The sequence below is a fragment of the Wolffia australiana genome, chromosome 16 (genome assembly GCF_029677425.1).
Source record: "Wolffia australiana isolate 7733 chromosome 16, ASM2967742v1".
Classification (NCBI taxonomy): Eukaryota; Viridiplantae; Streptophyta; class Magnoliopsida; order Alismatales; family Araceae; genus Wolffia; species Wolffia australiana.
The window spans coordinates 3,753,348-3,775,097 of record NC_135850.1 but is presented as its reverse complement, the minus strand read 5'-3'; positions in this window follow the sequence as shown (position 1 = coordinate 3,775,097).

Genomic DNA, 21,750 nt, shown 5'->3' with positions numbered 1-21,750 from the left:
GAATCATGATACTTATACTTAAAGTCTATAAAGTACATGGCATGAAAAATGCAAGTTATGATCAGATTATAATATAGAGATCACCCGTCTTTAAAAGTGTGTTATCCATTCAAAGTGTACACAAGAACAAATCAAAATATCCAATCTTCTAGCCATCAGTGTTGACGTACTTGTTTGATCCTTATGAATACCTCAATGGTATTGCACCAAAATATTACTCAAAAAAATTAACATCATGGTTGTGTGAGTGGTCATTAGGCCTAAGATATCAAATTCACCATGTGGATGGACATGCATGTTTTGGTTATTGCCTATAAGTTCTTATTTATGGAATTCCTTTCTGTCTTAGCTCAAATGCAACAAGAAGTTCACAAAGATGATTAAGTGGTAAAGATGAGATTATTCTCCCACTATAAGATGATATATCTCAACTAAGACAAGGTGATGAAATCCTCTTCACTAAAATAGTATTGTATCAAATGATAATTCTCCGATGATTTCCCACCGCATTAAAAGTATTACATAGGATGACTAAGGTTTGGTAGTTGACATACCCTAATACATTTGGGTGTATCGCGGATATGAAGAAATATGCACACACAATTAATGATGATGATAATGATGGTTCAATCAGAGAGTTAGTATCTTCTGGAGCATGAGGTGTGATTTGGAACCCCACAAGTTGGCAAGTGAACCTATGGATTGGGTTAAATTTATCTTTAATTAATTAATTAATATAAATGTTGATATAATTAATTAACAAATATGGCTAATAAATAATATTTATCCATTAAAGTTATTAACTAGAATAATATCTTGGCCAATCACAAACATAATATATATGTCAGTGACTGCATTAAAAGTGTTGGGTTTTGGGGTCTTCCTCTGGATGAAAACTTAGAAAGATTTATAGTTTAAGACTATTAACTAAATCAAATGAATATCGATAAAACCATGAATCGAATCTCTAGGGCAGAAATCACATTCATGATTCCTTCGATCCTTGAATTAGTCATGTTGAGTTGCGCATGTTGTTATCTTTATGCGTATCCAAACGGGCCATGGCACATCTGATCTCCACCTTTGCCTCGAAGAGCTTTGTTCACACTTTATTGTAGGTATTATTCTACTCTGATCACATCCAGAACGGAGAGGAGCTAAGGGGAGAAGAGCGAAGAAGGGGAAAATCTCTGAAAAATTCTGGCCCAGGTGAACTTTGTTTAGGGCCTTCCCATATTTATGCTACATGTATTTTTCACAAAACCGCAAAACTTCAATTCTGTCTTCTGAAGTCCAAAATACCCTTTGCGTGTGGCCCTTTAGGCCCATATATATAGTCTAATTAACAACTTTAATGGTCCAATATTCTTTATTGGACTTCCAAATTAATTAACTATATCATCATACAGATTAATTAAAGTTAGACCAATTCAACCCAATTGATAGGTCAAGTCTTGAGTCCGTGGGGCACCAAGCTACCCCTTGTGCTCTAAAAGATATAATGGAATGTGTATTTACTTCCACGTGCCATTTATCTGTCATTGGTTACCATGTCCGTGTAGTCTCTCATCCACTTGACTCTCTAAAGATGACTCGGGATATGGTCAACTATCAAACCCTAATTGCTTTTTTAATTAGTATTGATGCATTCAAAAGTTGTTGGAGAATTTCTCTCCATTATTTAATTTGCTTAGCTAGAAACTTCATCTCATCATCTTGAGTGTGTTGTCTCCTCTTACCTTATGTGTTGATGATCCCATCTTTCCCACTTAATTGTCTTTGTGAACGTCTTAATTCACCTGAACTAAGATTTTTTAGAATTGATGGGTTATTGGTCATAGTCAAATTACAACTGTATGTCCACATGACATCTTTGGTGTGTCGGGTCAAAGGACCACTTACACAACCATGACATGAATCAACTTAAATAAGAAATTTTTTACTGCAATTCAATATTCTCAAGGATCAATTCAAAGAGCACCCACTATTTATCCTTGGTGTCGACAGACTAATGGCTACGGGATCACTATCGTTACTAATTTATTGATTGAGAGTAGGTAATGCTATTTTATCCAACTATTTTGATGTCCTTCTCAATTATTCTTCAAATAAGAATATTTATAATACATGCGCAAGGACTGGTGGCCTTTGTATTATGATCTCATCATAAATACTCATTAAATTCATTGTATGCATCACAAATGCGCTCTAATGAATATATTGTATGAATGAACATGGAACGAGTTATAATTTATTTATAAAAAAAATGTCTAGAAGAGTATGAATGGTGGACATCCATACTTTTGGGGGTGCCTATGAGATTAATACTCCGCTTGGGTGCCCACTTTTCTTCTAGGACATTAAAAAATATTTTCATTTAGTGGGGTTGGATGATGAGAAGATCAACCACATGTTCAAGAATATTTGAATATATTCAAGAGGAGTTTTATCATTTAAATGATTGAGTGGATACATTTAGAGGCTCGACATGTGAGTGGCACGAAGGTACTTTTCTTAGAAACCAAGTTACAGTTTAATATGTTCCGCACAACATCGTTAATCAATCCCATAAAACTGAACAATGAGTGCTATTACATCTTGTATGGCATTCAAGTAGAAGTAATGTAGGCTTAAATGTGTGCATTCAACATAAACACATGTTATATGATTTTTCATTTTTTTGATTACATAATGTCTTTAAAAATTGTTCGAAATTTGGTTGTTACCTCTCCTAGATTTCTCTTGTGTCCTAGTGATGGGTTATCCTTGCCTCGTGTGTTTCATAATTGCCTCACGTTGCTTCCATCACACATCACCTCAGGCCAATAAGAAGAAGCTTGCCATTGTTAGCTTCTTGCTCCACTTTCCTCATGCCAATTTTGGTATCCCTTGTAACATAACTGCGCTCATTGCTCACCACATGCTCGCTATATACTCACTACATATTCATTACACGGTCTTCTAGTGCATCGCTCGCTCCTCATTGAAATCCACTCACAACACTATTGCTATTGTCATTGCCTCATGCTGCTCATGTTTTGTCACATGCTCACCATTTTCCACATGCTCAATGATAGTTTATTAGGTTCTAGAGGCCTTGATCATAACGGAATCGATAAAATATGAAACAAAGAACCTGTCCACAGAGTGCATCTGTGATTTCTTAGATCTCGGAGTGAGACAAGTCAAGTTGCTCAAGTGTGCAGCATTTAGATGTATCCACGTGATACTCAACATGCCAAATCTCCTCTTTCACCCTTGCAAACTTTGCTCACCCTTCATGTCATCGTTATGCCGTCCTGATTGCATTAGGAATGGAGAGGAGTCTTGGGAAGAAGTGAGAAGAAGGGGAAAACCCCTGAGCAATTTTGGCCTGGGTGAATTTTTTTCAGGGCCTTCTCCTATTTATACTATACATGTGTTTTTCATAAAAATCCCACAAGTTAAGTATATCTTCCGACGTCCAAAAAACTATTTGTGTGTGATACTATTGGCCCATGTATTAGTCTAGTTAATGACTCAAGGGGCCCAATAACCATTATTGGTCTTCCAAACTAATTCACTATCGTCTTATAGATTAATTAATATTGGATTGATTTAACCCAATCAATAGATTTAGTCTCCAACGCGTTGGGCACCAAGCTACACCTCGTGCTCTAGACAATACAAAGGAATGTGTATCTACTCATGAAGCCTGTTCATCATTGGTTACTGTGTATGTATAGTCCCTCATCCATTTGATGCTCCTATGACAACTTAGGGTATGGTCAACTATCAAACCCTAATCGTTCATCTTAGTTAGTACTATACCTTCGAATTGTTCAAGATGTGGACAGTTGACCGGACGGTACAAGGATCGTCTTGTTCGACGTCCCATATTTTTGAGTTTCGTCTGACTCATCGCGTCCATGGGTTCATCCATGGATAAAATGTTTTGTCTGTGTCCGGTCTCCACCTGACTCATCTTGTACGGAACGTCTACGTCCTGTCCCCCCTCCCGGACAAAAAAAGGTTCATGAGTCATGAGTAGTATTGACTACTTCGTCTCCCAATGACTTCCAGATCGTATGCGAGTCACTGATCCCTCCCTGCACTACGAATCGTCTCACTGTCCCTCCCCCTCCTCCACACCCTTGAGTGCAGTGCCATCAGCCACCTTCCTCCCCTTCTCATCGTCGAAGTCCGCTCTCCGGATGGCTGCTACTGGTAGCTGGCCAAGTCTTGCTCCTCCTCCAGTTCATGATAACGATCTGTGTGAGTTTACACGGTTTTTTCTGAAGTGATAGACATCATCAATGCCAAAGTGAGTTCATGCTATTGTTAGATCCATTTTCAAGCATACTTCTGCCTAGAAAATGTATTATGGATCCTAATTTGGTCCAGATTCACGAAAGGTTTTTTCACAAATTGATCGGGGTAAGTTTATACGGTTTTTTTGAATGGCATTGATCAAGTGGTCTTACCAGTTGATTGTCATGTTCAGGGAACATAATAGAAATGTAGACATATACTGCTTTGTATCTGTAGAAAAAAATTTTACAAAAAAAAAAGAAATGGAATTCTTGAGCTATGGTCTTATTGGAATATCTGAAGTCTTAGAGTGATGTGATATCTGTTTTTGTTAGTACGTCCTTTTCTGAACTTTCTCTGATCTTCCTTGGATAAATTTATGAGCATGTTTTTAATCGAGAGTGGCCGCTTAAAGTCTTAGAGGAATGTTAAGAAAAAAATAGCTATTGTTCTCTCTCTCCAAGACTTATTTACCGTTTTACCTGGCCCAATCAGAAACTAATTCCCTATGTCTTGAGTTGCAGGTATATCTGATGCTTCCCTCTCTTTATGTAGATACGTATATGTTTCTAATTATTTATCTGTATATAGCACCACCGGTATCATGTTATATTCTGTAACCTCACTTCTTTTCTTGGATTTTAGATATTTCTGAGCGTCAGTTACGCCATTAGTGAGCATGAAAAAGTATCACTCGAGTGTAGGCACCTGATCTCGCACATTTTCGTTGCTGACCCAGAAAGGTACACTGAGTTCCTTGCATATTACTCAATTAGCCGTGTTGGTAGAGCTGATTAAGGTGTGGGAGTCAGTCTGACATTTTATTGGATCGGTCCATCTATATATATTTCAATCGGTCAAAAAGTTTTGATCAATTATCAATGATGATCACTAAATAGAATCAGGAATACAGAAGGAAAAAATGGATTCTTTCTAGCCCTCTATCTAACAATCACAATTGACCTTGATGCATGAATAATGTTTATACATTGAATAGCTATGAATATGAGATTGATCAGGCTTTCCACATGGTAGTACCCTATTGGACTCATTAGCTTATTCTACTCAATGGACTGAGGTCTGATCAGTCCATCGAGTAGATTCGATTGATGGATGGTTTGATCTGTTTCAAACCATCCATCTGTCGGAGTAGGCATCAAATGGCTCTCAAATCAGGTAAATAAGTAAGAAAATTTCAGGAAAATTAAGACAAGTTCATGTTGTTTTGAAGTACCCGTTTCATATGGTTTAAATCCAAACGTTTTGAATTGAATTTTTTGTGATCATTATTTTTGATCTTAGAGGATCATTATCTGAATCTTCAGAATATTTTTTCCTATTTTTAGATGTGCTTCTATCATTCCTCATTTTTTTCTTTAAATGCATTGTGTGAGTGAAGGAATGTTTTGAATTAATCTACGTATTTCTTACCCATGCTCATGAGTGTCCATGATCTTGCTTGCATATCTCCTTTATTTTCTTATATTTTCCAACGTAGTGTACTAATTATTTGGTAGATATGTTTCAAATGCTTGTTCCTTTCATGGTGACAAAATATAGAATAATGAAGTCTACATCATGTACTGCCCCGGATTTGACTACTAGGGGTATGCCTGAAGTATCTATTGAATAACTTGGGTTAGACGTTGATGACAACGTCTCATCTCGAAGCAAAAGATGCAATTGGTCCAAAAATTTAGATCAATTTCTTGAAATTGGCCCACATGAGTACCAATGTTTGATTTTTCAAGAACAAAACCCCACCCATAAGGTCATCATCAAGAGAAATAAAGATAAGAGTAAGAACATCTTTTGGATACATTTGGAGAAAGCACAACATAAACTACACTCTGACATCAAGGGATGTCCAAAGAAGCAATGAACTCTTCTTTAATAGGACTTACAATCCAGCAAGATGTATCTACGCGGCCTCACCGTGGAGAAAATTAAGGAGGAATTCCTTTAGGTTCATATGTGATAATGATCTGCCTTGGAGACTTTCAAGAATAAATTAATCCAAAGACTACGGTTCTATATAACACAAGTGGTGGATGAGGTCCCTGGTCCAGATGCTGTCAAAGCGACAACAGAAAGGATGTATAGAGAAGTGCAGGGGAAATTAGTAGACATGTTTGCTGACGTCCATAGTGTCTCTCTTACGGTAGATGCTTGGTCATCTCGGAATAATATTGTCCTATTAGGTGTCACTGCCCATTGGGTTGACACGGACTGGAAGCTCTGTGACCTACTACTTGTTCTCCCACGCATCAGAGGATCACATTGCGGTGGAAACTTGATGAGGATTATCATGGAAGTTGTGTACGAACACGACATTGAGTCAAAGCTTTGTGCCATTACTACGGAAAATGCATCTAAAACAAAACGATGTTAGCTGCCATTGTAGATTCATTGAAGATCGTGAATCCTCAATTCACTATGGAACACCAAATACCATGCGTTGCCCACGTCCTCAACCTCATAGTCCCGACTGGACTTAAGATTAATTGTAACCTAGAGGCTCCAAGGAGTAGTACTCTACGCGTATGAGATTTTCACGCGAACACAATGGTAAACACCGATGAACCATTCGAGTCACCCATGGATGATTGTTCATCGGCCAAACTTGCACCTTTGGGAGCAATTATTTCTTGCGTGAGAGACATCATGAATACCATTCAGGGTTCTACACAACAAATGAAGAAATATGATGACATCTGAAAAATGTTTGAACTCTCAAATTTGAACAAAATAAAGGTTGATTGCCCAACGCATTGGAACTCCGCTCTTCCAATGTTAGAGTGTGCTCTTTCCAAGAGAGAAGTGCTAGACAATATGGCTCTAAGGTTCCAATCAACATCAACTAAGGACCACACCATTTCTCAAATTAACTGGGAGATGCTTGATGAATATGTGAGCATCCTTAGACTACTGTGTGACGGCTCTGACTTTGTTTGTCGTCGACGAAATTTTAGATCACAGAAGTAATGTCACTAGTCGTTGACCTTACAACTCACCTTGAGGAGGCTATGCAGAATCCAGGGACAGCTTTGAAATTAGAGCAAAGGGATGCGTTACAGACCATATCCAGTGCTATGCATACGAAGCTGATGTAATCCACCATCTTACTTTGGCAAAATCATACCTTCGCTAATGCGATGACATTGGATTGATGCAGGACCACGTCCGAGATGAAGTCCTGCCGTCACCGAGGGTTCGTACTCGGTGTCAGTGGTGCGTCGGTGCGCGACGAATGCTCGAAGGGTTCGTCGGGCACGGGGTTCCTACGAGGGCGTGCTAGGATGAAGATGACCCGGGAGGGAGTGTAGTACGTGCAGCTGCCGACGAGCAGGGAGGAACCGACGTCCGGGAAATTGACGGGGTCGCGTGGCAAAGGGTAGGTGGATTTCCCGACCCTCGTCTGGATGGATGAGGTCGCTACGGCACCGAACGTGGTATACCCCGCTGGGTAGTGCTCGCACGTGACGGGCAAACCCGACTCGCACCAAACCATGAGAGACGCTCAAGTAGTCGGCGTTTTCACTCGCCCTCACACACTCACCTACGTCTAACCCTAGCGCGGTGGAGGCAACCGAAAATATACTGCAAGGAATAAGGGACGTGAACGAACGACGTACCTCGTCGTCGTCCAGGGTTCGTCTTCGCACTCAGAGAGGAGGGCCCAGATGCATCCGGCCAGAAGGGGTCGGCGAGGGGTTCGGTAGTGGTGTTGTTGCTAGGCTCAGACAGGGGGTTCGGAAGCGCGCGCATGCGCGGGGTGGAGGGCCATCGAGCGGCGGGGCGCAGCGGCCGAACGCGGTGCAATTCCTCGAGCAGATGCAGCGCATGCACTCTATGCAGTTGGTCTGGCGCACTAGCGGTAGTCGGCCACGGGCGGGTAGCATCGATTCTAGAGCTGATTGAGCCGCGCCGCGCACCGACAGTGCGGCACGGCCCGCGCAGTCATGGCGCGCGGCTGTGATGACGGATGAGAGCTGGGTAACGGCGGGAGCATGCAACTAGGAGAGGCCGGGAGGGGACGGACCAGTCCGCTGAAGGAGGCGCGCGTTCAGCGAGTGCAACAGGCTTGGACGAAGGGAGCCCGGACGTATCGGGGACGCCCACGGGTGCCGGGGTGGTCCCTCGGCAGAAGCGCAGGCTGATTCCTCAGTTCCGCTGGCCGGCGTACTCGGGGCGGTGGCAGATGGCCGCGCGGTAGCGGCGGCAGGAGCCGACGAGGGGGACGACGTGGTGGCGTCGCACCCACAGGTCGTCGTCACCGGTTGTGAGGCTGAGGCTGCCGCCAATAGGGGCGCGGGGTGCAACTCCGTGACAGGAGATGAGGGACAAGTTAGCGAGAGAGTTGGGAGTCTTGGGGGGGGGGAGAAGCCCCCAGGGCGACGGAACACGCCGGGGCCGCTGCAGACGATCACCGGGCTGAGCCGCGCGGGGAGGAAAATGGTGGTCGGTGCAACTGCGATTGCTGCGGGTTCTGGCGGGTGTTCAGTCCGCGATGGGCAGGCTGGCGGACTCGGGCAGAGCCAGACGATGGCGAGGAGGAAGTTGGTGGATAGACGGGCTGAGGTGGGGAGGCTGAGCTCCGTCATGTCCTGGGAGGAGTCACCTTGCCGTTGCTTTCTTCTTCTGCGAACGGAACCCTAAATCTTCATGTGCGAGCGCTCATTCTTCAACTCAAAGAGTGGAATATTCTTTCATCAAAAAAACAATGTACCTTGGTTTAGGGCAACCCTCTTCCCTTATATAGGGGGGAAGTGGGGTGACCTGCTTACACCAAAAGAAGACAAGAAAAACCCAAGGCCAAATCATAAAGGGAAACCCTATGACTTAGGACCAAGGAGATAGAACAAAAAAGCAGAAGGGACTGAACGAGAGGTAGGGGAGAGGGGATCCAGACAGGATTGTCCTCTCGCCTTACATGTGAACCTGACGAGTTTAAAACGATGACTGACGAAGACTAAAGCAAACGACGAGTAAAGGAAAGACGTAAAGATAGCGATATGGTGTCCATTACCCGGAATACTTGAATCCGGGCGTGCGTACCGTTGCCTTGGCTTGCTGAGCGGGCTGAACGCGAACGGCCGGTGCTGTCGAGGGTGGCGGTGACGTCTCCGAAGATGTATCCGGGGCTGGAGCTGGTGCCGTCGGGGACGACGGTGAAGACTCCGAAGGCGTGTTCGGGGCTGTCGCCGGGGCTGCGCCATCAAGGATCCATTTTCAAAACTGGAGGTAGTGGATCCATCATGCCGTGGAAATGTGCTCTCTTATCTTGGTTGTCTTCTTGACTATACATCAGATTCAAACACAATTGGAGGTGAATCAAAGCAGGGAAAAGTGTGAGAAGGTCAACGCCCAACACACTATGTAACCTCTAGGCAGAGATATATGTGTTCGAGCCATCGTCAGTGACCATGTTCAATGCACAGACAAGATCTAGATAAGTATCTCTGCATCCCATGCAGATAGGAGGAGAATACTCCATTCAGTTGATGGAAGGAGGTCGGCACACGATACTTTACAATGTTTTCCAAAATTGCTCTCCAGTTTCTTGCCATAAGCCCGACAATTGCTCAGGTGTAATGACTTTTCTCCGTCGGTTGAGGCATCATCACATATCGAAGATCACATCTAGATGCGGAGTCCGTCGAGACGCTAATGACGTTTTGAACATGATTTCATCGGCTAGACCAATACTCCTCAGACTCCGATGATGATTACGATGATGATGACTGTTCATGTGCGAGTAAGGTATTTAAGTCACTTTCATACTTTTATGTAATTATGCTTCCCACTAATAGTTTTGTCCACTCTATGTAACAGACTAACAGAGGGGAACACGTGGAAGGCACTTTACGGGAAGTAACACACAACTTCAGATGCATTGAAAGTGATGTCATGATGCTCTTCAAACTACTGGTTCCAGTTCGACAATAAGAAATTACTATTTATCATGCTTTCTTATTCTTGATGAATTTTTGAAGAAATACAATTAAAATTTGAGAATTACATGTAGCAGCATTGTTTCTGTCTTATCATGTATCTTAGAGGATTTCCATCTTCTCTCACTCTCTATATATTCTTCCTACCATCTCTCACTTCTCTTATCTCGTCATTTTCCGATGATGGAAAATTCTGAATTCAAATTAGGCAGAAGATTTTAGATTCTAGAAGTGCTTGAACTAATGTTTAAATAATGATGTCAAATTAACTTGACTATCGGGTTTTTACAAACACATAAGCAGTTTTTTCAATCCCTTTTACCCCATCCATGTTTATGAGTAGATTCCTTCCATTGAATCAATCACATTTCATAATTTCATCAGAAAAATACATTTCCCTACTCTGTTCATTTTGTGTTTTGAAATAGGGTTGAAGAAAATTATGTTTATACAATTAATGCAGTTATAAATATAAACTTATTATAACTCATTATAGTTATATATAATATAACTAAATTCACTGACTTCACTTCGTCAAGTAAGAAAATGTATATTTTTTTTGAAAACTCCTGCTCTATCTAATTCTAATTGACCCTAAATAAATAAAACTTAAAAATCCCAAAGGCTAAGTAGGACTAAGAAAAATAAAGTTCGGAGTATTGTCTAATTTTTTATTTCCAACTTAAATACTCTTTCAAGTCGTAAGCTTCACTTCTGACTTTGCCTAAACTGAAAAGTGGAAACTCTTTTTACAGTGAAAGAATATTTTATAGACTTTATATGCTTTCATATATTTTCTTTTGAGGTGAAGTTTAATCAAGTGACTCAAAAAGGCAATACATTTAAACCATTTTTCATCATTCTGATACAATCAGATTATTTTTCAATCGTTTAGTTGACAAATAAGTAATTCATAGACAATAAATTTGTCCTATTAACAACTTAAATAGTTAAAAGGGTCTTTTGGTTAATATTCCAATAGGAATCTTTATTTCTTAAAAAAGGTGAATCCTTTATCTATTAATACTATATTTTAGAATAAATCTAAATTATCGTGATTTATATCCAAATCGTCAATCTTTATAAAAAAAATTGGAATTTATGAATAGTATGTTAATTTATGAAATTTATGGAGCTTATTTAAGCTTGGAATAACTCTATTTAAATGTAAATGGCAAGTTTAAAATTAATTTTAATGTTAATTTATGTTTGGATGAATTACTGAATTTTTTGGAAATTTATTTGAGGAAGAAATGATTTTTCAAAATAGAAAGAGGATACAATTATAAGAAAAAAGGAGTTAAAAGTAATTTTGAAAGTTGAAGGGACTCTTTTTAAATTTTGGTTGCAAATATGCCCTTAAAGCAGCTCTCAGTTGTGTGTTGCAAGCGTAAATATCCAATAAAAAATAATTCCAAGGTCTGATTGAATTAATATTCATTTTTTATTTTTAGGGAAATATGGAGGAGATAGAACGCAGAGGGGAATATGTAGAATTACTTTTGGGGGGGAGGGTCAGTTTGTGCGCGCAAATAAATTCAAGGACTTTGATGCAAAATGTCAAGAAATTGATTTCACGATGCGACGTGGGAATATTTTGATTTTCGTAAGGGAATCCAATGATTTTAATCATCCTTCCCTGACCATCCATCATCCAAGGTCTAATAACGAGACGGTTTTTTCATCGAAGGACAAAAGTCGTCCTGTTTTTTTGCCCTAGGATGAATTTTTGTCCCATTTTTCTTTCGACCTCGTGCACGGGATGATTTTTTTATCCTAGGATGAAACGATTGTCCCATCCACATTCCTGAACTTTAGTTATTACTGATGCATTTAGAAATAATAAGAGAATAATTCTCCAAAATTTCATTGCCTAGCCAAGGACTTCATTGCATCGTCTTCCTTGAGCTGTCACCTCTTATATCGAGGATGTACTATCCCATATTGACCACTCAATCATCTTCTAGAACTTCTTGATGCATCCAAGCTAAGATCATTTAGAATTCCATGATTAGAGACTTGTAGGTTCTAGCCAAAGTACAACTATCGATCCACAAGACGTCTTTGGTGCTCAGGTCTAAGGAGCACTTACACAACCATGACGTGAATCAACCTGATTGACAGTTTGGTATAATACCATTGAGGGATTCATGCGTATCAATTTAGTGAACTCTTTCCACTAAAGAGCACCCATTATTTATCCTTAGTGTCTCCACACTAATGGCGACGTGAACGCCCATACTCATCATATGAGTGAGGTTAGACTGTGTTATTCTATTTGGATTTTTTGATGACCTTCTCGAGTATACTTTGAATCGGAATATTTAGAACACATGCTTAAACACTAGTGACCCCCGTATTGCGGTCTCCTCCTAATTCACTAAGCATCACACAAACACTACAATGAATATGTTATATTGATGAACATGGAATGTGATATGATATGTGTGATTTCCGGCCACATATATTTCCATCAGAATGAAAATATTCCTCTTTAACATTAATTTTTTTTATTTCCCTAAAAGCTTCCCCAAAATTCATAAAAATACATTTAATTATTATAATTTATCTACAAAAAATAAGTATATATTTCATTTATTTAAAATAGTTTTGACAAGTTTGCATTTCTTTCATTGATTTTTATATTTAGAAAATACTTAAAACCCCAAAAAGCATAAAATTACCTAAAAAAATTATTTTAAATATATATTGAATTACAAATTACTCTATGATTACTTGCTCCTTGAGGACTCAACCCTTACTAACCGTATTCTAAGACTGAAATTTTTTATAAATATTGTTACATAGATCTGAGCGTTAAAATTACTTATTTAACCCAAATTCTGGTTTATTAAGATTTTCGTGGCTGTTTGCTTGTTTACGAAGACTTAGGTTTTACTATTCAACTCTGCCACTAACATATATTTCTAAGCTTATCATTCAAATCAAATATCACTTTTTCCTTCCATTTTCTTTCATATTGGAAACTGTCTCCTTAAAAAATAAACTAATATCTGGATAGAGTCTCATACCCCTATATCGTTATTTGATAGGGAAATCAGTGTTTGATACTTGGTAATTGGATTCTAATATCCTATATTGTCGTCAGCCACATGCTGTCCCATACAATGTCAGTCCCCATACCCAAGCAAAAGTTCAATATCCATCCAATATCCAATATCCAGTATCTGAAATCATCTGCATTTCTTCTAAATATATAGACATGCAAACATTATATTCATCGATGATCATCGTCTCGGCTTGCAAACCCCTAATTATTTAATAATATGGATATGGATGATATTCCTTGACAATAGTACTGCCCGGATATTATATGAAAACCTTCTACATCAATTAAATATATCCATTGCAGTAATTCAAGTATTGGCTACCCCCGTATAAATATTCTGCTCGGAATTAGAGCTGGAGGACGGAAACGAACGATAATTTTGAATGGACGAAATGTATCGGAACAGAATTCCATCGCGATATCTGTCCGGAGCAAAATTTTTTGTCATTTTTGTCATTCATCACCGTTCCGTCATCTGTAGGATTCCATCATTCATCCATTTCGTCATTCATCTATTGAGGTAAAACAGAACGGAATGCACGTCCCGGTGACAGAACGGACGTCCTTGACACCCCCCCCTCCCAACCCCCTCCCTCGTTTGTCTGTATACTCTCTCCCCCTCTTTGGCTGTCCGATGTTGCCTTGGCCCCTCTTCATCTGTCGACTCTCTCCCCCTCTCTGTATCTCGCCCCTCTTCATCTCTCCATCTGTCCCTTCTCTCCCCCTCGAAGCATCTCTCCCCCTCTCCACGGTCGTCATATCTCTCCCCCTCTCTGTCTCTCGACTCTCTAACTCTTACTGGGCATGCAGATCTCTTCCTCTTCCCGCAAGTCAGTCTTCGTGGGCTAGCAAGAGAGGTGCATCTTCTTCCCAGGTATCATCCGTTGACACTGAGTTCAAACTCTTGATCATATTGGATCATATTGTTCTTGAGATATTTTCACATTGCCCATTTCTTTGGATTCATGATCCGACGGTCTTTTTCTGTTTCTCCCAGGTTTCTCCTCCATCTTCTGGGGAATCTTTGTAGGAGTAATCTGGGATGTGTTTGAGATTTACTGTTTGGAGTAGAGCTTATGTCATCTTATCTTTATTTTTATTCTATTTTGTTCCCTTCATTTTGTTCCTATAAGATCAAGATCTTGACCCCGGATAGGTGCTTGGAGCTCTGTCTTTATACATCAAATTTAGTTTCTAGTCATCTCCAATATTTAAGATCAACTCATCACACAAAATAAACCCATTTCACACAATCCCAACTATACTCTATCTTTTTCTGCCAAATAGACTTTATTATTCAACCAACAAGTATGGGCACATATACAACAAATCACAGTAGTAATGCAAAATTGATGCAAGCTGGTAAGAACACCGTCCTTCAATCCAAGCAGAAGGACATTGTTTTGCTTGGATATTTGATACATTAAAATATCACACACAGAAAAAAACAAGAAGAAAAAATTAGACACATTTTATGTTTTCTAATAAATACATTAAAATTTTTGTCATCAGACATAGTCATCCATCATTTTGTTCGTAATTTTTTTCATCCGTCATTCATCACGAATGACTAATGACGAATGAAAGAAATACGACCATTCAGTCATCCATCTATCGCTACGGACGCTGACGGATGATGAAAAGTAAAAAGATGGATGACGTTTCATCATCCGACCTCTAGCTCTACCCGGAATTGTCTAGACTTTTAGAAATTTACCGCTATAGATCCGGGACGTGGACGGGATGGTTTTCTCATCCTCGGATGAAAAAATCCTCTCGTCCGGGGGCACAGACAAAAATTCTCTCGTAGAACGTCTGGATGACACGTTTTTCATCCCATAGGACGAAAAAACCGTCTGTCCGAAATACTCGGACGGTGGACGGACAAAAGTTGGATGAATTATTAATTAATTATTTTGATAAAATTCACATAAAATTATTTGATTACATTTGAAAAAGTGGAAAAGTCAAAATTTAATCCCTCATTAATTAGGACTAAAATTATCTTTCATACATGCAGTTATAATCGTGTTGTAGTAGTTAATTGTGATAAATGAGTACTTTAACAGATAATTAGGGTAAATTTTGATTTTCACATACTCTTTATCCTTTGATTAATTTCCCGAAGAATGTAATAAATCTTTGAGAGATGTAAACTTTTTTATTATTTAAACACCACCATTTCAAAATCTTATTTATTACTGTGGTGTCTTTTTACAAGTTAGTTATTGAAAATTTTGTAATACTTATTTCGCAAAAATTCAATTGATTTTTACATAGTATAAATTTTTGAATTTAAAAATCATCAGTTAAATTCCAGATGAATGTAGATAGTTCATTATTTGATCCCCAACTTTGTCAATCTAATGAAATAGTGTTTGAAGAAGCCCTTTAAAATTTAGAAAGATGGGCATTCCATCATGAAATTTCCATGCTTAAATATGTCACATGGTGTGCAAAATTGATCAGATTTTTTAAGTACTCTTATATCCATCTTAAAATGAGATGGATATGTTGCAATAGAAAAGTTTATATATTTATTACGATCACCCTTTGAAATGTCCATTGGACTTAAAAGGATAGCACACGAACTAAAATGGAAAAAAATTCAGAGTAGGACTAGACGTGGGCATGTGGCGTTCATCCATCACATCAAAAGTGTACCAGCAAAGAAGGCAGCATTTTTCCAGAATGTGAGACAGAATACTGATGCAGATTTCATGCAGCCGTCCATTTGACTCGCTCAAAATCACCTTCACTTCGGTGTAGAATGACGGTGTTGAGATGGCCGTCTCACCTCTTGCATTTTTAGGCAGTCCACACTGAAATAAGATCAACGTCAAAAGGAGACGAACTAAAACTTTTAATGGAAAAAGGAATTCGAATGTGATCAATGGGTAAGTTACCCATTGATTGATGCAAATTGCAACCATTGGAAATGGTAGACTAGCATTTTTTTTAATGTCTCGAATAAACTGCTTCTCTTCCGAAATACGTTCACATTTTCCGACATGAATCGGTTATCGACCAAAAGGAGAAAAACAATTATCAAATCTGCAGCAATAACACAACATAGGAATGGCATCAGAGGAAGAGAGTGGAGACTTGAGAAAGAAAGTTGGGGATACAAAAAACAGTGTTGAGAACAGAAATTTCAAACAAATGAGATGGTCTGAATAGCTTCAATAAAGAGTAGAAATGCTCAATTGTTTCGGTTAAAAAAATGAGATGTTTGCTTCTGCTTTTAGGGCGAGGTGGCTGTATGAGGTTCATTTACATCCTTTCCTTCTGAGGCATCAATCCAGCCTTGACATGCATCTAAATCTTGTTTCTCGCGAGCTGGTGAGTACCCACTAACTATATGATCTCGTTGCTTGCCAGAAAACATCAAAGATGAGCGGAATTAAAAAAGTATTCTTCATTAACGGGATGAAAATTATTAGTCAATATTTCCTTTTTTCATGGGACTTTCAGGAAAAGCTTGTTTCGCTCCACCAGAAGGAGACTTCCTTCTTGGAAGGCATGATCATGAAGTGTGAGTTACATTCAGATTTCTTTCATAATGGTGATCCACAATTCGTTCCCAGCTCTCTCATCTTCTCCCTATTTCATTCCTCCTCGACCAGCCGCCAGTGCACTAAAGGCGATCACCCATCCAGTGTGTCAGACAGAGGCCCGACCAGAGCAAACAGATGAAGCTCCACCTGAGAGCTAACTTCCTCTTGCTGATAATAAATTTCATGCGAGAGTTTATAATAAAATCACATTAGGGAGGTGTTTGACTATCAGATCAGACCCACTTGAGCGGAAGCTCGCACTCGGTGTCCTCTACTGTGAGGAGGGAGAGCAGGGTCCCCTAAAGGGACCCGATTAAAAATATTTAATTATTTCGGTTGAAAAATGAATGAATGGGTATGTTAACACAACCACATCCAATGGGGAGATATATATAGAAATTGAAAAATAAATCTTTACCTCTGAAACTGGGTACCTAGAGCATTTGAAATCTTGGACTCAAGTTTGAGAATTCGTGAAAGTGAGATTTAAGAAGGAATTTGGCTTTACATCGGAAAAAAATATTTACAAAATACAGAGCCCAATGTAATTTTGAAACTCCAGGTAAAAAGAAGGCGAGCCAACCATTTTCCATCAGAGAGGTCTATAATAGTTTTCAGATAAGAAACATGAGTTCTAGAATTTCATTTGGGAGATGAGTTCTAGATAATCATTTGACAAACGATTTCCTCAGAAAGAATCAAAATCTCAGAGCAAAAACAAATTCTAAATTAGGGAAGTGAAGATGAGAGACAAATTCGAAATTGCGAATTTTAAATAGAAATTTATAAATTCACATTAGAAATATAATTTTGAGACATTAAGATCAGCGCTAAGAAAAATAAACTCAAAGTAACACATCAGAAAGAGATTCTTCGCATTGCAGGTGGAAAATAAAATATGCGTTCACATATGGGGAAAGGTAAAAAAAACAGCAAGGATGGGGTACTAGCACAACTTACACCAAGCATTACAATGTAGCAGCAATGTAAACCCATCCGCCGTCTTCCTGATTTTACCCTCGTACGCTGTTACGTGGAAAGGAGAGAGTTAAGAAAAAGAAGCATGCTCAAGCAAAGGTTAGAAAGTGATATAACATAACTCACCATCACAGGAGCTGTCGTCGTCGACAGAGTCATCATCAGAGTCAAACAAGTATTGGTCTACGCAATGCAATCATGCACGAAGCATCATCAACATCTCAATGATCTCTGCATCTAGGCGTGATCTTCAATATGTGGTGATGCCTTGGCCAACTGAAAAAAGTCGCTCCACCAGTGCACTGGTCGGGCTTACGAGAAGAAATTGGGACACAATTTTTGTCAACTTCGGAAAGTATCGAGTTCGGACGTCCTTCCACCAGCTAGCGGATTATCTTCCTCCTCACTTCACGGGATGTTTAGATACTTATGGAGCTCCTGTATAGGCGTTGAGCGTAGTCGCTGACTCTTGCACGGACGTGTATATTGTCGCTTGGAGGATACGTATTGTTGCAGACGGCGTCTTTCATATGTTTTGCCCTGCTCTGAATCACATCCAGTTGCATTTGTATTACACACACAGTCTAAAAGACCGCCAAGATAGGAAAGCACGTCTTGGCGATGTGATGGATGCACAACGTCTATTTTGGAGAATGGATCCAATGTCACTACCGTCGCCACAATATGATTGCCCCAAAGTACCGTTGCATACTGCATCAACTTGTTATGCATAGTACTATATGCCGAGTGCAACACATCCCTCCACTCAACATCTAAGGCTGCCCCAACACTGTACATAGCCTGCTCAAATTGAGTCTTAAGCTCTACGATCAATGATGTTACCCCAGTGATTGGAAATTTATTCGCGGAACACACATAGTCGGAACCCTGGCACAGTGGGCCAAGGATACACAGATATTCATCAATCAACTCCTAGTCCTCCTGACTTGGGACATAATCTTTAGTCGACGTCAAAAGGAACCTCACGGCCATATGGTCTAGTACCTCTCTCTTGGGAAGAGCGTGCTCTTACATAATGAACGTGGAGTTCCAACGTGTTGGGCAGTCAACCTTTATCTTGATCGAGTTCGGGAGCTCAAACATTTTGCACATATGAACATATTTCTCCATTCGTTACGTGGATCCCTCAATAGCGTTGACGATGGCTCTCACACGTGAAACGACTATTCCCAAAGGTGCAGCTGTCGTTGTACTATATTCGTCGACTTGTGATTCAGTTGGTTCATTCGTGGCCATCGTTGCATATGTGTGAAAATCTCGGACTCGTAGGGTATTGCTTCATGGTGCGTCAAGATTACGAATGATCTTCAGCCCGTCCTGGACTACAAGGTTGAGTACATGGGCAACGCATGGTACATGTCGATCCATCATGAATTGTGGGTTTACGGTCTTCAGTTGATCTACAATAGAGGCCAGCATCGTTCTGTTGTTAGACGCATTGTCCGTGGTGATGGCACAAAGCTTCGACTCGATGCCATATTCATATGCAACTTCCACGACGATCCTCACCAAGTTGGTGCCGCAATGGGATCCCTTGATCCGTCGGATAGCAAGTAAGTAGCTCACAGAGCTTCCAGTCGGCGTCAATCTAGTGGGCAATGACACCTAAAAGGGTGAGGTTATTTTGTGATGTCCAAGCATCCACGGTAAGAGAGACACTGTGAATGTCAGCAAACATCTCTATTAATTTCCCTTGGACTTTTCTATACATGTTAGAAGTCGTTGCTTTGACCGCATTCGGACCAGGGATGTCCCCAACCACTTGTGTCCCGTAGAACCATAGTCTTCGGAATGACTTCATCTTCACAAGTTTCCAAGGAAGATCGTTGTCACATATGAACCTGACAAACTCCTCCGTACGCTCCACGTTGATTATGTGTGAGTACAACTTATGGGATAGTAAATTGTAATGGGTTATACTTCTCTGCTTCGTCCGGACTCCCTTGAGTTCATCGTGAAATTTACGATGTACTTTCTCTAGATGTCTCCAAAATACATTTGTGCTCTTATATTTATTCTGCTTGATGATGACCTTATGGGTGGGGTTCTGCACTTGACAGAGCGTACACTGGTACTCATCCGGGCCACCTTCAACAAATTGATCTAAAACTTTAGACCGATTGCGTCTTACGCTTCAAGATGACACACTGCCATCAACCTCTACGAGATAACACTCTGCGGACACTGACGACGTAGCCCTAGATGTTAATTTTGGAGTGGTAGCAGATGTATCTCTATCAAAATTATTCACAATATGCAGTCATTCGTACGAAGTGTGTGACGTATTAGAGTGATATTCAAATATAAAAAATTAATGGAGACTTAAATAGTTGTTTCTAACACTCTAGGTTCATAAAAGACAAAAATGCAGAACATAATGCTGCTCTATTACAGTAAGTCAATGAAGGACACTAATACCAATCAGAACAAATAATCCATCAATCATATTTACTCCGTCGACTTATCGAATCATAGTCTACTTAGTATAATGGACTGAATGATCCATTATAGTAGTGCATATGCGAAGGAGGATGGGTGGAAATAACCCATTTCTTCTTCTTCATATTGTCAAATCCTTTTGGAGATGACCATCAATTTTAATCACAAATCTTTAACCAATGGAACTAATAATAGATCGACAAACATTCTGGCGGACTCAAACCCGATAATCACATAACACATGCGACAAAATGATATATATGCAACTAAAAATTTGTTATATACAAAAAATGATATATATGTGACAAGTTGATATATACGTACCTCTTTTGGGTCGACGACAAATATGCCTGCAATCAAGAAGCTTCAGAACAGGTGTAGGAATTATCTGAAAAATACATAAAAAGTAGTGAAATAAAATTATATTGGGGCCTACTAAGTATAAAATTAACGTTCTGTGAAAATAGTCCAGACATGATTAAATATGAAATAACCCATACACTCTAGGACCTTGGGCTACATGAGCAGATGGGCTAGATTCAGCAGTGTTGGATTCAACAATGTTGATATTTCCAACATTCAGAATCAGCATAGGCATGGCTAATTTTACTATGATACTACATACCGATACCTTCAGAATACATATCTGCTGAATATCATGTGCGATATGATATTTCCAGCACAGGAGATCATGGTAAGTGTGTAGAATAGCTTTGATAAACTGTGAGTGATAGGGGGACAAAATACGAGCCCACTCACCGGGTGACAAGGAAATGGCAGAGGAGAGGAAGCAACAAATCATGGAGCATGCGGAGATCGGCAAGCAGCAGGCAAAGGAAGGGAACCCATACAAGAGGGATAGATACAGAGAGATAAACAGATATTTGGAGAGAGAGAGAGAAACAGAGTGGGATAGACAGATAGATAGTTATACAGAGAGATAGAGAGGTAGATAGCTAGACAGTGAGATAGATAGGTAGACAGCGAGATAGATAAATCGACAGTGAGATAGATAGATATAGATAGTGAGATTGATAGATAGACATTGAGATAGATAGATAGATACAAAGATATAGATATATTGGCAGATTAGAGAGATAGAGATATAGAGCATTTTCCAGCATTTAAAATTAGCATAGGCTTAGAAAATTTGAATATGATATTGACATAGTAAAGTTTTTAACAGTGAGATAGATAGGTAGACGGTGAGATAGATAGATGGATAGACAGTGAGATAGATAGAAAGTGAGATAGATAGGTAGAGATACAGAGCATTTTCCAGCATTTAAAATTAGCATAGGTTTAGCAAATTTGAATATGATATTGACATAGTAAAATTTTTAACAGTGAGATAGATAGGTAGACGGTGAGATAGATAGATGGATAGACAGTGAGATAGATAGAAAGTGAGATAGATAGGTAGACAGTGATAAAAGAGGGA